The 16492-nt window shown below is 39.3% G+C and overlaps 1 protein-coding gene across 8 annotated transcripts in view; it reads left to right on the top strand.

Moving 5' to 3' along the window:
* The window catches only part of UBR5 (ubiquitin protein ligase E3 component n-recognin 5), a 155230-nt gene that overhangs the window by 25161 nt on the left and 113577 nt on the right, over nucleotides 1-16492 (top strand). The window lies entirely within an intron of this gene.

Raw genomic sequence — 16492 nt, 5'->3', positions numbered from 1 at the left:
TTACTGGGGACTTGGTATGTTGTGGCACTCTATTTAATCTTAATGTCACATATTTTGTTTCTAATCAAAATGGGCCTTATATCTGAAAGCCTTTTTACTTATAAGACCGAGGATATGAGATCAGATAGTTTTTAAGGGTCTGCCAAGGTCTAACATTCAGAGAGGAAGATTTAAGAAGTTCTGGATGGGAAAGATGGTAGAAATGTTAGTGAAATGTCAAATTAAGTAGAATCATTTTTTAGACTTTCTTGAAGCCAAACAAAAACAATGGCTAAAAAATTACAAAGCTCAGTGTATCGCAGAGGAACTTTTTTTCTTTCCTTTTTTTTTTTTTGAGAGAGAGTCTCACTCTGTTGCCCAGGCTGGAGTGCAGTGGTGTGATCTCAGCTCACTGTGACCTCTGCTCTCCAGGTTCAAGCAATACTCATGCCTCAGCCTCCCAAGTAGCTGGGGTTACAGGTGCAGGCTAACACGCCCAGCTAATTTTTGTATTTTTAGCAGAGGCGGGGTTTCGGGTTTCACTGTTGCCCAGGCTGGTCTCAAACTCCTGGGCTCAAGTGATCCGTCTGCTTTGGCCTCCCAAAGTGCTGGGATTACAGGCATGAGCCACTGTGCCTGACCAGGAACTTAATCATGGTCTGACATAAATGTTGGGGAATCTTTTACATTAGAGATATTTTAAAAACCTAATGGACTATGAGTTTTATAATTGATACAGAAGTCTTCTTTGTGTAATTATGTGGAGCACTGGTAAAAATAAAAAAATTATGTGGAGCATTGTAGTAAATCACTGTTTTGTGGAGGTCTCCTTATGGAGATTGAGGAATGTAAGTTTCTGGGCTAGAATTATATGAGGCTGATCAGGTAAATCAGGAAGTTTGCACATTTTAAGTGTTATTTTTAGGATTGTTACTCCTTACTATGCATGAAGCACTGTGTTTTCCAAACATTATTTTATTTAATATCCTGACAGTGCTGTTGGGGAAATTTGAGTTGAAGGAGATAGTGTGGTTCCCATGCTGTACAGCTGTGTAGTGGTGAGTCTCTAAGTACAGGTCTTTAGTCATTAGGCCACATCAACAGGACCTGCTGCTGAGACTCATGGGCAGTTTTATATGAACTAAAGTTTTAAATATTTGTAGATAAAAACAAAATGTCATAGTAAAGGACTGCACTCCAGTCTTTAAAAATAGTACATTAACTGTAACCTTTTGTCTACCTGAAATTTTTTTTAAAATGGTATCAAAATTTTCATCTGTTGGCAGAGGACAGGATCATTATCACATATCTTTTCTTCATTCTTGTGTGGGATTTGATGGAGGAGAGGAGACCATGTATAAAGTGACAGTCTCCATGCTCTTTTTTTTTTTTTTTTTTTTGAAACAGAGTCTTGCTCTCTCACCCTGGCTGGAGTGCAGTGGTGTGATCTCAGCTCACTGCAACCTCCTCCTCCCGGGTTCAAGCGATTCTCCTGCCTCAGCCTCCCAGGTTGCTAGGATTACAGGCCTGTGCTGCCACACCCAACTGATTTTTATATTTTCAGTAGAGACAGAGTTTCATCATGTTAGCCAGGCTGGTCTCGAACTCCTGACCTCAGGTGATCCACTGGCGGTGGTCACCCAGAGTGTTGGGATTACAGGTTTGAGCCACTGCGCCTGGCCTCCGTGCTCATTTGAATGTTGAAAAAGGGACCACGGTTCATTTTTGGAGCCAGTATGCCAGTACCTATTTATGAAGCTTTTACTTCTCTGTCCTAACATGCTAGGGTGTGAGATGGTGGGCTTTACACATTGTATTAGAATCAGTACCATAGTGACACTGAATTGTATCTTTTTTTGTTTGTTTGTTTGGAGATGGAGTTTCACTCTTGTTGCCCAGGCTGGAGTGCAATGGTGTGATCTCAGCTCACTGCAACCTCCACCTCCCGGGTTCAAGTGATTCTTCTGCCTCAGCCTCCCAGGTAGCTAAGATTACAGGCATGTGCTACCATGCCCAGCTAATTTTGTATTTTTATTAGAGACTGGGTTTCTCCACGTTGGTCAGGCTGGTCTTGAACTGCTAACCTCAGGTGATCCACCCACCTCAGCCTCCGAAAGTGCTGGGATTATAGGCGTGAGCCACCGCGTCCAGCCTTGTTTCTATCTTTTATGTGTTTGGGTGGAAAAGATTGTGAACAGTTGATCTCTGGTTTTGTATAATATTATAGCATCTTTAGTCAATCCACACAGTACGTACTTTGTACTAAATACCTGGAAGTGCAAAAAGTTAAGTCATAGGCCTTACTCTTAAGGGTAAGTTTACTATAAAGTTGGGAAAATAAAAATGTAAGCGGTAGAATAGCAGTATCAGAGTTGACAGTTCAAAGCAGTAGATGATTAATTGTAAATTGAATGGAATTAGCTGGGTACAGTAGCTTGTTCCTATAGTCCCAGCTACTGGGAAGGCTGAGGCAGAAGGATCACTGGAATCCAGGAGTTTGAGGCTGTAGTGCACCATAATCGTGTCTGAATAGCTACTACATTCCAGCCTAAGCAACATAGTGAGACCCTGTCTCAAAAAAAAAAAAAAAAAAAAAAAGAAAGCGAGTCGAAATTCTGGAAGAGGTCAAAAGAAGAAGTGCTCCCTGGACTGTGGTACCTTAACTATACTTTTTGTAGATATTTTTGATACGTCACTTGGATGGGATAGAGGTAATTCTAAATATAATTGGGAGAAGTTGAGATAACCAGGATTTTGATAGATGCCATGCTTCACATTATTTTTACAGTAAATATGAAATACAGAACAGTTTATACATTAACTTCAGTTATGTCCAGGTGTTGTAATGAGTTAGTTATGAGATTTATTTTGAATGTCTTTCAGTGCTTATTTTTTAATGGGGTGTAATGATTGATATTTGGATTCACCTTTGATCTCTTCATCCAAAGTGGTACTGATCACAAATAGTAGCAATTGTAATAACGGCAGTTCTGCATCCTCAAATTCCTTTTTATGAGTCCCATTTAACAGTTTTTCTTTCAGTCAGAAATAGTAACGGAAGAAACAGCAGGAGCAGCTAACATTTTGTACTAGGCTCTGTGTTAAGCAAATTATGTCTTATAATACCTGTCAATGAAAATGTCTAAGTAAACTTTGCCATCATAGAAATGAATTTGTTTCAAATTATTTTTTGTATGTGTTGAAGGACTCAGTAACCCTTTCTTGGTCAGATTAAAACTCTTGATTTAGTTTAAAGGTCAGGCCTTTAGGACCTGATTGTTATGGTTTAGAGTTTTTCGTGCTTGTCTGGTCAAACCAAAAACTCAAGAAATAGTAAGAGTTTAGAGAAATAAGGTCAAGAACCTTTTAGACTTGCTGGTTTCAGGTAGAACTTGCAACTCCTTTGCAGCTCAGCAGAGTTCTTTGGTTTTTAAAGAGATTTTTGTCCCTAAATTTGTGTGTGTATGTGTGCTTTATTTTGGTCTTTGCTCTTCTTCACCCCAAACTCATGTCTTCCATCTGCTGTTTACCCATTTCTTCTACTCTTGACTGAAGCATTGTATTATATTTTCATGCCTTCTGTCTTACATAGTGCTATGCTTCCTTTTAGAGCATTTTGGGGCTTCTCAGTGGCTTCATGGAGCCTGGGGACCCTGTAGCAATGGGCTGTCCACCTCTATTTGTTGATGTCCGCAATTCAGATTTTTTGTTTTTCTTTCTTTCTTTTTTTTTCAGACAAGGTCTTGCTTTGTCACTAGGGTGGAATACAGTGGCACAGTCATGCCCACTGCAACCTCAACCTCCAAGGCCAAAAAGCAATACTCTACATCAGCCTCACAAGTAGCTATGACTATAGGCGTGTACCACTATGCCCAGCATAATTTTTAAATGTTTTGTAGATGTGGGGTCTCATTGTGTTGCCCGCATTGGCATCAAACTCATGGATTCTGTGTTCCTCCTGCTTTGGTCTCCCTAAGTGCTGGGATTACAGGCATAAACCATCGTGCCCAGCCGCAATTCAGGTTTTTAAGGCACTCCTGAGGATTTCTGTTGATGTATACTAACCTTTAATTGAAAGGTGATTAAAATTGCCCTGTATACATTTGAAACACAAATAGTACCTTTAATATTCTATCACCTTTGAAGAAAAGATGAGAATCATTGCTATAAAGTTGGTTGGACCAGTGAATGAGTCTATGTACAGTACCTTCTTCATCCAAAAAGGCAGGATTGATATATATATTTTTTTCACTTAACCATTTTAGTGACATGTTAAGGAATTTTGGATCGAGTTTTGATTGTTTAAAAAGTTTTGTGTTGTTTTCAAAAAGGCTTGTTCCTACTCTGTTTTTGGTATGCCATTTTTGTTGTTGTTGTTTATTTAAGTAGAAATGGGGTTTCACCATGTTGGTCAGGATGGTCTCAATGGTGATCCGCCCACCTTGGCTTCCCAAAGTGCTGGGATTACAGGTATTATCAGCCAATGGGATTATAGGCATGAGCCTCTGTCCCCGGCCAGGTTTATTAAGATGAAAGCAAATTTATTTTTTGGTTGTACGTTGTATTGGCTAGATATAAGATTTCTGGTTGGGAATAATTTTTCCTCAAAATTTTGAAGGCATTGTATCATTGTTTCATGCTTCCAGTATTCTGAGGAGTTCATTGCTATTTTGATTCTTCTGCTTGACATCCCCCAACCCTGTGCCTTACGACCTGTGCTCCAAGATATTTTAGGGTCTTCTTTCAGTCCCTGGTGTTGAGAAATTTCACACTGATGTACTTTGATGTAGGTCCTTTACTCATTCATTGTGTTTTGGGTCCACATACTTAATGGGTCCCTTTATTCTGGAAGCTCATGTCATTCAGGAAATTTTCTTATGTTATTTCTTTAATACTTTTCTTTCTCCATTCATTTTATTATTTTTCTCTTTTTGGAATTTCTGGTGGTTGGATATGTGACATTTTCGTAGCTACTCTGATTTTCTTACCTTTTCTCCCCTGTTTTCCGTCAGACCAACTTCTTAAAAAATATTCTGTTAAATATATATATATTTTTCTTGTTGGACTTGTTTCCCTAAAGAGGAATCCTGGCTGGTAAGAGTGTGGCTGCAAGCATTCTGGGATGGGGGCTGATTACTCTTTTCAATAGACAGTTTTCACTTTTCCTTCTGGTCTCTGACTCCTTTCTCCCTCCCACCCCAATTCTGAGTGTATTCCCAGGCTGTCATTCTGGTTCAATTTTGCTAAGCAGGAAATGTTTAGCCTCTTGAAAAGGAGCAGTCTTCTTTCTAGAGGGTGGGGAGCTAGGGGTTTAAATGCTCCGTATGCTAATTTTTAACAGTTTTCCTGTTTTGCTTTACCTTCAGGCTTCAGAGGAATGTGATGCCTCCAATTACTAAAAATTGACTTGTTCATTTCTGGCTTCTCCCTACCATGTAGGGTTTAGGTTTAAAAGTTTTCTCTTGCCATGAAGTCATTGGTCACTTGTCTGTCAGCTTTCCAGATTCCAAAATTTGTTGAATGCACTAGCCTTCTCTCTTGCTGTTTTTGTCCTTGTAACTTTAAAATTCATTTGTTGTCTTTCAAAATTTGTCATTTTAGTGGAATTGCAGGAGGTATTTGAGATGTACATACATTTAACTAGAAGTTTACATGCATGAAAATCATTCCTTTTTTCTCTAAATATACTTCTCCATACCCAGTGTGATTTTTTTTTTTTTTTTTTAATGCGATTCTTTAGCTCACACACTTTTCTCACAATCTCTGCTCATGTATCTGTGGTTCTTGGCTGTGGTCCTGTTGTTTGCTCTCAAGGAGAGGCTTGAAGCCTGCTATTGACTTTGTAATAACTCTACATTTTCCTCCTGAAAATGAATATCCCAGGATATGCACGTTTAATAACTAACTTAACAAAATACACTCAAGGCTTACTCAAGATTTAATTTTGCAAGGCTTCTGTTGATCTTCAGGCTTTAAAAAATTCTTCTAAAGTCAATGTAATTAGAGTTTGTGTTTTGTTTCCTTTTTTGTGTGTGTGTGTGTCTCCCCCTCTACCCTAGTGTTTCTTATTTCTTTTTTTGAAATGTTTTTCTACTTACTTTGCTTTTACAAGTAGATTGTAAACTACTTGAGATGTGTGGATTCGAATCAGTGGTTCTCAGCTTTCCTTTTTTCCTGAGGGGTAGCCTTCCTGAAGGGTAGGTTACACTGGATTCTGTAACTGTGGCCCCCTATTAAGGGTGGTATTCCCAAGTACGTAGAGAAGCCCCCTCCACAGGTGATTCTGTTGGTCTCCTCTACCTCACCTCCTCCCCTGCCATATTTTATAGTTCATTTTATTTCTTGTAAGCCTTATAGGGCATTCAGAAAGTATTTGTTAACTGAATTGGACCTTTGGTAGGTTGTGGCATGATGGCAAGGATAGAGGGAAGGTTTTACCTCATGCCTTCTTTTCCACTTTCCTCTTAGTAGTTACAGGTAAATCACTTAACCTCTGTAGTCACTTGTTTTCTCAAAAGTAAATCAAGGAGACTATTATATCAGAGACTCACTATTAAATGAAATATCTGTATGTTTCTTTTCTCTGAGATCAAAAAAGTTAAGAAATACTGAATTAAGTACAATTCTCTGCTGGTACCATTTTCTAAGAAAGTCTTCACAGTCCATGATTAGTGAGAAAAAGGTTTTATTTTAGATTATGTCTTTCTTGATTTTTTAAATTTAAAAACCATCTTTTCTTAAGTAAAATATTAGTACTAGTAGTTGTTCTTTTCTGAATCTCACTTGGAAAAATGGAAAGTTGGCAAAATTATATTTGTTTTTATAATTTGAAGGAAGTTTTACTTATCTGTTAAATTCAGAAGTCAGAGATACATGCTTTATGCCTTAAAGAAAATCTGCAACTCCTCACTTTGGGGTAGGTTTCTGTATATTCATTAGAGAAAGGTTGTTAATGTTCTTTGTCAGCGTTTCTGCCTTTATTGATATTTTGTCTGCTTGAACTGTCAGTATCTGATAGAAGCTGATGTGGTTTGGCTGCGTCCCCACCCAAATCTCATCTTGAATTGTGATCCCCATAATCCCCACATGTCAAGGGAGGGTGCGGTTTGAGGTGATTGGATCATGGGGTGGTTTCCCCCATACTGTTGTGATAGTAAGTTCTCAGGAGATGTGATGTTTTGTTTGTTTGTTTGAGACAAGGTACCACTCTGTCACCCAGGCTGGCCTCCTATGCTCAAGTGATTCTCATGCCTCAGCCTTCCCAGTAGCTGGGATTATAGGCGCATACCACCATGCCTGGCTGATTTTTGTATTTTTTATAGAAACAGGGTTTCACCATGTTGACCATGCTGGTCTTGAGCTTGTGGCCTCAAGTGATTCACCTGCCTCTTCCTCCCAGAGTGCTGGGATTACAGGCTTGAGCCACCATGCTGGCCAAGATCTGATGGTTTTACAAGGCAGTTTTCTCTGTTGTTTGCTCTCTGTCTCCAGCTGCTACATAAGACCTGCCTCTTCCCCTTCTGTCATGATTGTAAGTTTCCTGAAGCTTCCCCAGCTGTGTGGAACTATGAGTCAGTTAAACCTGTTTTCTTTATAAATTGCCCAGTCTTGGTATGTCTTTATAGCAATGTGCAAACAGACTAATACAGAAGTATATGTTAAATTTCTCTGCTGAGCATGATGGCGCTTGCCTGTAGTCCCAGCTATTTGGGAGGCTGAGGTGGAAGGATCATTTAAGACCAGCCTGGGCAACATAGGGAGATCTCATGTCCAAAAAAAAAAAAAACGTTAAATTTTTCATCAGAGTTGACAGCTTCTCAAATGGTCAGTTTTTGGTGTTATATGCATTGTTGAGGCTGCGGTATTAGAAACATTCAGATTTTCATTATTCACATTATTCAATGTTTGTTGTGGTTTGTTCCTTTTATTGTTACATAGTCTCTATCTTTTTTTTTTTTTTTTGAGACATTTCGCTCTTACCCAGGTGGAATGCAATGGTGTGATCTCGGCTCAGCTCAATCTCTGCCTCCCGGGTTCAAGAGATTCTCCTGCCTCAGCCTCCTGAGTAGCTGGGGATTATAGGCATGTGCTACTATGCCCAGCTAATTTTGTATTTTTAGTAGAGACAGGGTTTTTCCATGTTGGTCAGGCTGGTCTTGAACTCTTGACCTCAGGTGATCTGTCTGCCTTGGCCTCCCAAAGTGCTGGGATTATAGGTGTCAGCCCCTGCACCTGGCCCTATGGTCTCTATCCCTATTAATGCTGTCTTATTCGCTACTGATACCTGACGTTTTCCCCTTAATCTTTGAATTTTTTTTTTTTTTTTTTTGAGATGGAGCCTGGCTCTGTCACCCAGGCTAGAGTGCAGTGGTGTGATCTTGGCTCACTGCAACCTCCACCTCCTGGGTTCAAGCGATTCTCCAGCCTCAGCCTCCCAAGTAGCTGGGATTACAGGTGCCTGCCACCACACCCAGCTAATTTTTATGCATCCAGCTAATTTATATATTTTTAGTAGAGGTGGGGTTTCACTGTGTTGGCCAGGCTGGTCTTGAACTCCTGACCTTGTGACCACCTACCTTGGCCTCCCAAAGTGCTGGGATTACAAGTGTGAGCCACCCACTGCGCCTGGCCAATCTTTGACTTTTAATATGTGAGATGAATCTATTTGAATCAGAAGATTTATTTCTGCTATCTGAATTTCATATTTTCTGATCCATTTTCTTTGCTTTTTTTTTGATCCTAACTTTGTTGCCCAGGCTGGAGTGGCGTAATCATGGTGTAACACCATGCACAGCTAATTTTTGTATTTTTAGTAGGGATGGAGTTTCACCATGTTGGTCAGGCTGGTCTTGAACTCCTGACTTCAAGTTATCTGCCTGCCTTGGCCTCACAAAGTGCTGGGATTATGGGCATGAGCCCCTGCGCCCAACCTCTTTGCTGTTTTTTTTCTCTTCTGTTAGATGGTTAGTTTTCTGCATTCCTTTTTTTCCCTCCCTCTTTTGATTTGAAAGTCATAGACTATATTTCCATTATTTTAGTGGTTACTATTAAATTTTTCAGTTATAAAGTTTTCTACTAAAACTGTGGGCCTAACTGGCTTCTAAGATGAACCCAGCTCTGACACCCAGTCTCTTACTCTATTTTTCTTGTGTGGAGATGTTCATTTTGCATTTCATCTCAGCTTTGTCTTTTGGTTTTCTCTTTTTGACAGTTGACTTTCATAGCTACATAGTTAGAGTAGGCAAGTTTTCCTCAGCGTGAACTCAATGCACCATCTCTATTTCAGCCATTCTTTCACTCTACTCGTTTGCATATCTGCATATAATATTCAGTAAATACTTTGTTAAAAAGTATTTTGTACTTTTTTTGTTTTAGTTTTACTCACTTTTTTTTCAGCTTTTGATGGAAAGGAGAGAAAGTGGAGGTAACAGGACCACCCACATCTGTAGTTTTTTCACTGACCGTCCACAATCAGGGTTGTTGGGGTGGTCAGGGTAAGAAGGAGGTATAGAGAATTTAGTCTGGGACAAAGGAACTGTATAGCGCAAGTGTGAATTGACGGTATTTATTGATAACATTCTAATAAGACTTCCTCCATTTTGTTAGGTTTATTTTCTGTTTTGTTTGTACACAGTGAAGTATTAAACAGATGCCAGTTATTTTTGTGGGAAACAGGAGGGCTATACTATTGTGTTTGTAGCTATGATGATGGTGACTGAGTTTTGCATACATTTGCGCTAGTGGTTAATTTCTAGGGCAGTTAGAGATGGTGGCAGTTACAAAGAGCATCTGGCTGGAGATGAGTTTAATGTTTGCATATACCCCTACTCACTCCTCCACCATCTTCCCCTTTCAGAAACCCGAAGAGAGGAAGTAGCTGATTATACAAAAAAAAACTTGTTATGCCTTGAGAGGGAGGTATCTCTGTGACTAGTAAGTGATTTCCAGGCATTTTTTAAAAAAGCATGGAAAAAAAGACAGCAGTTTTGGGGAAGATAATTAGGGACTGGAAGATAGGCAGCTCTTCTTCGTAGTCCTTCCCAAAGTTAACTCTCTTACTGTCATATCCATGCACTATCTAAAAGACCAAGTTGTCCCCGCCACCGCCCTGCATCTACTGGAAGAAGGTAAGAGTGGACGCTGAGATGGGATGAGATGTTACTTGGTCAGTAATATTAGTCCGTAAACTGGGAACCGCCTGTTGGGGAGTCAGTGTACATTGAGTTATTAGGTTGGTGCAAAAGTAATTGCGGTTCTTGCATTTTTTTTTTTTTTTTTTTCCCCCTCCTTTTTTTTCCCTTTTCTTTTTCTTGAGACGGAGTTTCATTCTTGTTGTCCAGGCTAGAGTGCAGTGGTGTGATCTCAGCTCACTGCAACCTCCCCCTCCTGGGTTAAGGTGATCCTTCCACTTCAGTCTTCCAAGTAGCTGGAATTACAGGCGTGCGTCACGACTTCCAGCTAATTTTTTTATTTTTAGTAGACACAGGGTTTCACCATGCTGGTCGGGCTGGTCTTGATCTCCTGACCTCAAGTGATCCGCCAGCCTCCACCTCCCAAAGTGCTGGGATTACAGGCGTGAGCCACCGTGCTTTGCCTGGTTCTTCCAATTTTAACGGCAAAACCGCAATTACTTTTGTACCAACCTAATATTTATTTTAAGACAAAGAACTGGAAGCATTTGCTGGTGAATCATTGAAGGCTAAAACCAAGCCTTTGTTATTATGGTAGTTGTGATACCACACAAAGAGGAATCATTTGTGCTCCATAGTGATAAAACATAATATTAGAGTCCTTAAATTTGGCTGTGGCTGTTTTTAAATTTTGATGACATTTGTTTGACTCCTTTGGTTTAGATACCTGAAGGAAGGGTTTATAGATTAGAGATCCATTAGAGTGCATTGAAGTAGGTGCAGATTTCAAAGAGCCATTTTATACAGCTCTCAGACCCATTCTGATTATGCAGATCTGTAGGTTTTCAGTTAAAAATGAGGTTGTTAGGTGGTTCGATTATACAGCTCAGTTGATTAGTCTGGCTTATGAGAATAAAGATGCCCAGTAGAGTCTGCTTATATTGGAGAAGGAAAAACAATACTGAAATCTATTGCTGTCTCCTAAAACAAGGTGCTTTTGAATCATAAAGATCTTTTATTTTCCCACTTAAAGGAATAAAAATGCCTACTGCTGTATTATTTGGGTTTAAAACATGATTGGCTCTAGGTATTTTACATTTTTTAACAATATGATTTTAGGCACAGTAGATTTTTATTCTCTTTAAAAAATCCTTTTAGGCTGGGGCACGGTGGCTCACGCCTGTAATCCCTGGAGGCCGAGGCGGGTGGATCACGAGGTCAAGAGCTCGAGACCATCCTGGTCAACATGGTGAAACCCCGTCTCTACTAAAAATACAAAAAATTAGTTGAGCATGGTGGCGTGTGCCTGTAATCCCAGCTACTCAGGAGGCTGAGACAAGAGAATTGCCTGAACCCGGGAGGCGGAGGTTGTGGTGAGCCAAGATCGCGCCATTGCACTCCAGCCTGGGTAATAAGAGTGAAACTCCGTCTCCAAAAAAAAAAAAAAAAAAAAAAAAAAAAAAATCCTTTTAGTTGATTCACAGTAAGAAAAGTGGGAAACCATTTTTAGACGAGGAGAAAAGACAGGAAAAGTTTGTCACTGTTGAGCTCTACCTTTTGGAGGAGGTTTTTATGTTCTAGATAATACTCTCTTGGGTTGCGGGGTAGAGAGATGACTAAGACATGCTCTGTTTCAGGAACCTTAGCTCTCAAACCAGTGTCCTCTGGTTCCCCAAGATCTTACTAGCCTAGCGACTGTTCCATGTTTAGCTTTAATTTTGGACGCATAAGATTAAGCATAAACAGGCTTTTTCATTGTAGGGTTTATTGGAGGCTTAATAAAGGTGTATGAATTGTGAATTTCTAAGGAGGGCTGTCCTAAGCGACAGTCCCCAAACTTGAAATAGTATGCTTATTTAATATCTCCCTAAATGGACTCCTACTTTTGTGAATATTTTAATCCTGTGTAAATTTGTGGTGTTTTAGAGTAATGAGTTCCAAACCTAGTTGAGCCATCAGAATTACTTCGGATGCGTAGACATGTTTTTTTTTTTTTTAATTTTTAAGTTGGTAATATGTTCATGTGATCTAAAAATAAAAAATTGTAAACTGGCACACAACGAAAAGCCTCCGTACCTCTTCTGTTTCCTGGCCTTCTACTTACCTTCCTCATAGGTGATTAGTGTTATTCCTTCCAGAGATATTTCATGCATGTACCAATATTTATTTAGTCAGAATATAAACTTTTGATTTATTTAGAGATTTCTGGTATTTAGAGATTTCTGATTTAGTACGTTTAAATGGGGCCTAAGAATATGTCCTTTTAATTCTTCCACAGGGATTTCTATGATGAGCTAGATTTAGGCATTCTTATTTTAGAGGGTACACATTACTTTTGCATGTGATGTTACCTATTTCTTAAAACAACTTTATGAAACAGATATATTTTTGACAGAAGTGGAAACATGAGAGCAAGAAATGTTAAATGACGTATCCAAGGTTACACAGTGTCAGAGCTGGAAGTCAAAACCCAGGGCTTTTGAGTGTCTAGGTTAGGACCAGGCTGGCACGAATATTGCCTTTTCATGAAAGCTACAATGCTGATGATTGCCAAAACCAAAGAAGAAATTTAATGTGTATGTTTATATCCAATTATTCCTTTTCTGGTAAGCATTAGGTGTTAGAACATTTTATTGTATTATTTGTCATTGGAAAATGTCCAGTGATCAGACTTTCTGTAATTTTCATGTTAAGGCACTTCACCCGTTAGATTTCTGTTACCAGTGTAAGGCACTCAGCCAGACTCTGCACTATAATAGGCTTTTATCTGTAATTTTGCTTCCTGATGAGCTCTCCTTCCCTTTCCTATTGCTTCCAGCTTCCTTTGGTCCCTGCAGCACATTTCCCTAACATCAACCCAGATAAAATAAACCACAGAGGAGGGAGAGAGACAGGAGAAAGAAGATTATTTTCTTAGGGGAGAGTACTGGGAGAGTATCCCACAACTATAAAGTACTGAGTGACTTCCCTGTTTGTCTGGTAAACTCTTTCTGGGGCTAATTCTCAGAGTTTCAAAAATTCCTCAAACTCTTAACAGCACCATTTTAATTGTAATGTAGCCTGCAGGGGGATTATTTTTCAAGACAGCATTTCTTTGGTGTGTTTTATAAAACCTACTCTGCGAATACAGGTCACATAGCAGAATGTTTTAAAGCCACTTTTAATTTTTTATTTATTTTATTTTTATTTTTTGAGACATCTCACTCTTGCCCACACTGGAGAGCCAGTGGCATAATCTTGGCTCACTGAAACCTCCATCACGCAGGTTTAAGTGATTCTCATGCCTCAGCCTCCCAAGTAGCTGGGATCACAGACGTGTACCACTACCCCTGGCTAATTTTTGTATTTTTTGTAGAGATGGGTTTTTGCCATGTTACCCAGGCTGGTCTTGAATTCCTGGCCTCAAGTGGTCTGCCCGCCTCGGCCTCCCAAAGTGCTGAGATTACAGGCGTGAGCCATTGTGCCTGGCCAAAAATTATTTTTTAAACATTTAAAAATTTCAAAAGAAAGGCTTTAAAAAAGTCTCATCCACCATTTTGAAGCACTGTAAAACTTAGAGCTAAGACATGAATGTCCCTGTATTCAGCCCCCCATCCGTATGAATAAGCATTTACTATCTGTCAGGTATTGGGGATTTTGCAATTAATAAAACATGATTCTTGCCACCTTAGAGTTTGTTGGGCAGTGAGAGAGATACTTGTATATTTCATTATACAAGCAGTTTGAGTATAAGAAATACTATTGAGATTGGGAGCGGCAGCTTATGCCTGTAATCCTAGCACTTTGGGAGGCCAAGGTGGGCAGATCACAAGGTCAGGAGATCGAGACCATCCAGGCCAACACGGTGAAACCCTGTCTCTACTAAAAGCACAAAAAAAATTAGCTGGGCGTGGTGGCGCACACCTGTAGTCTCAGCTATTCGGGAGGCTGAGGTAGGAGAATCACTTGAACCCGAGAAGTGGAGGTTGCAGTGAGCTAAGATCACGCCACTGCACTCCAGCCTGGGCAACAAGAGCGAGACTGTCTGAAAGAAAGAGAGAGAGAGAGAGAAGAAAGAAAGAAGGAAAGAGGGAGGGAGGGAAGGAAGGAAGGAAAAGAAAAGAAAAAGAACGCTGTTGGGAAGTATGCACTAGGTATATTGGAATTCAGAGAAATGCCTAGTTTAGCCTGGAGTAAAGGGTGAATTAAGGTTTCCCACAGTTCATTTCACTGTAGGCTTGAGACTAGTAGCTACGCGTACAGAAGGCAGTAATGATGTAGTTATTCTATCAATCTGTCTAATATCTGTCACCTACCTACCTGTTTTCTTTTTTCTGACAGTGCCATTCAGAAGGGATATGGGTATTCTAAGGGCAAGGGAATAGGTATGTAAACAAAGAGAACAGAGTAGTTTGTGAGTATAATTTAGTTAGGGAATTGTGTTTGGAGTACAGGCTGCATCTGGAAGAGAAAGAGAGATGTGATTAGAGTGACAGTAGTGACAAGAAGAGAAAAAACTCTGAAATAAAAACTCATGTATAAGAAACAAAGAGTTATAGTGTGTTTACAGATTTCCTTTTCCAAGAATTCCCAGACTTGGCTGTCATTCCCTGGATCCTCAAGTTCCTAGCAGATCTTAGGAATCAAATTGGACCCTATTTAGTTTGAGAACCACTTCAAACCAGAACTTGGCAGAGTTGAAGTAGCAATATAGTGAGCTATCCAAGGATGAAAAATACAGTTGAGTAATATTGATGATGGCTGCTATTTATTGAACACTTAAGTGCCTGCTCTTTCCAAGGTACATTACAAAATTATCTCAAGTCCTTACAGCAACACTACCAGACAAGTGGTATTTCTATCCTCATTTAATAGATTAAGAAACCTTTCATGCCTCTGGGGTGTTAAAATAAGCCCTATCAAAGTTTCAAAGCCAGTTAACAGTAGAGATGGAATCAAACCCAGGTTTCTGTGACACTACAGCATACTCTTCCCACCTCACCAAGCTGATCCCTCACAAGAGGGTAGGTGTGGTGCTTGGGACTGATGAGATGGCAGCTTAGGATATAAAATGACCATTTCAAAGGCAGCAAAACTGCGATTTCATCTTTGATATTAATAAAATGGCAACAAGAAGCCATCTCAGTAAATCTCGTACAACGAATCTCCAGAATCTGATGGCATAAAGATCTTTGATCAGGAATATAACCCCCTGATTGTCTTGTTTCTCTAGAGAAATCAGATTTCATTATAGATATTTTATTTCAGTTTACAGTTCTTTCTCAAGGACTGAATAGCTTACCAGATAGCAGTATTTATACTATGAAGTACATCAGCTATCTCATGAGATGTTTGATTTGTATGTAGAGTTAAAATTGAATTTGTAATAATTTGAATACATTATCTGCATTTGGCAGATGCTTTAAGGAATGAAGTCGCAGGTATTCGGAATGTGGATGGTCTACGGGTAAAGAAAGCCAAGTATATTCTCTTGAAATTTTGGTCAGATGAGACACTTTTTTGGTCAGGAGCTCTGAAGAAGTGTTTTGGTCCTATCTGCTAGCATAATTTGAAATTCTCGTATGTATGTATGTATAGTCTTACTGTTAAGCAAATGAAATTAGATAAGACAGAAGGACTTATGAAATTATTAAGAATAATTAGTGTATAAGGGCCATATCTTGAATCTTTTCTTAGCATGAAAAGAATGTTTGGCATGTGTATTCTTTCCCCTTTCCTGTCTCGAATGGAGCTGGAAATGACATGATTGATTTTGATTTAAAGGAACATGACTTTGTGTGTGTGTGTGTGTGCGCGCGCGCGCGCGTGTGCATTCGTTCAGCATTTTGTTTTTCAGAGATGTGTTTATCTTTCAAATGGCCCCAGTAGTTTGGGATTTTGGTCTCCTTTTCACTTACTTAGGAAAAGTGTTATTTGTGATACAATATAGGAATTTCTAATAAGTATTTTTCAGGTTAGAGGAAGAAACTGGTTGTGGGTATAAATTTTAAAAAAGTTTAGCTGATGAAATGACGATGAATACAATGTAATTTTTCTCTAGTTTGCAGAGCATTTTTCTTTGCAAACTAGAGAAACGTGTCTCTGTTTAATAGAAATCTTTTGACAGTTTCAACTGAAAATGATGCTAAGGGGAATAGTTAGAAGTAGTTCACATTAAAAAAATTATATCACTTTATGAAGTTAACAATATTTAGAAATTTCGTTTTCTTTTTGAATGCATTTTGAAGGTGAATATTCTTATTTAGGATAATGTGAATGCATTATATATAAACTGGCATTTATCGTCTTCATAAGCATTAATAAAAGTGTAAGCAGCCAGGCATGGTGGCTCACACCTGTAATCCCAGCACTTTGGGAGGCCAAGGTGGGTGGATCACCTGAGG

Source organism: Aotus nancymaae, unplaced genomic scaffold (genome assembly GCF_030222135.1).
Source record: "Aotus nancymaae isolate 86718 unplaced genomic scaffold, 86718_ANA_hifiasm-v0.15.2.pri h1tg000036l, whole genome shotgun sequence".
NCBI lineage: Eukaryota > Metazoa > Chordata > Mammalia > Primates > Aotidae > Aotus > Aotus nancymaae.
This window is presented reverse-complemented; position numbering and strand designations above follow the sequence as displayed.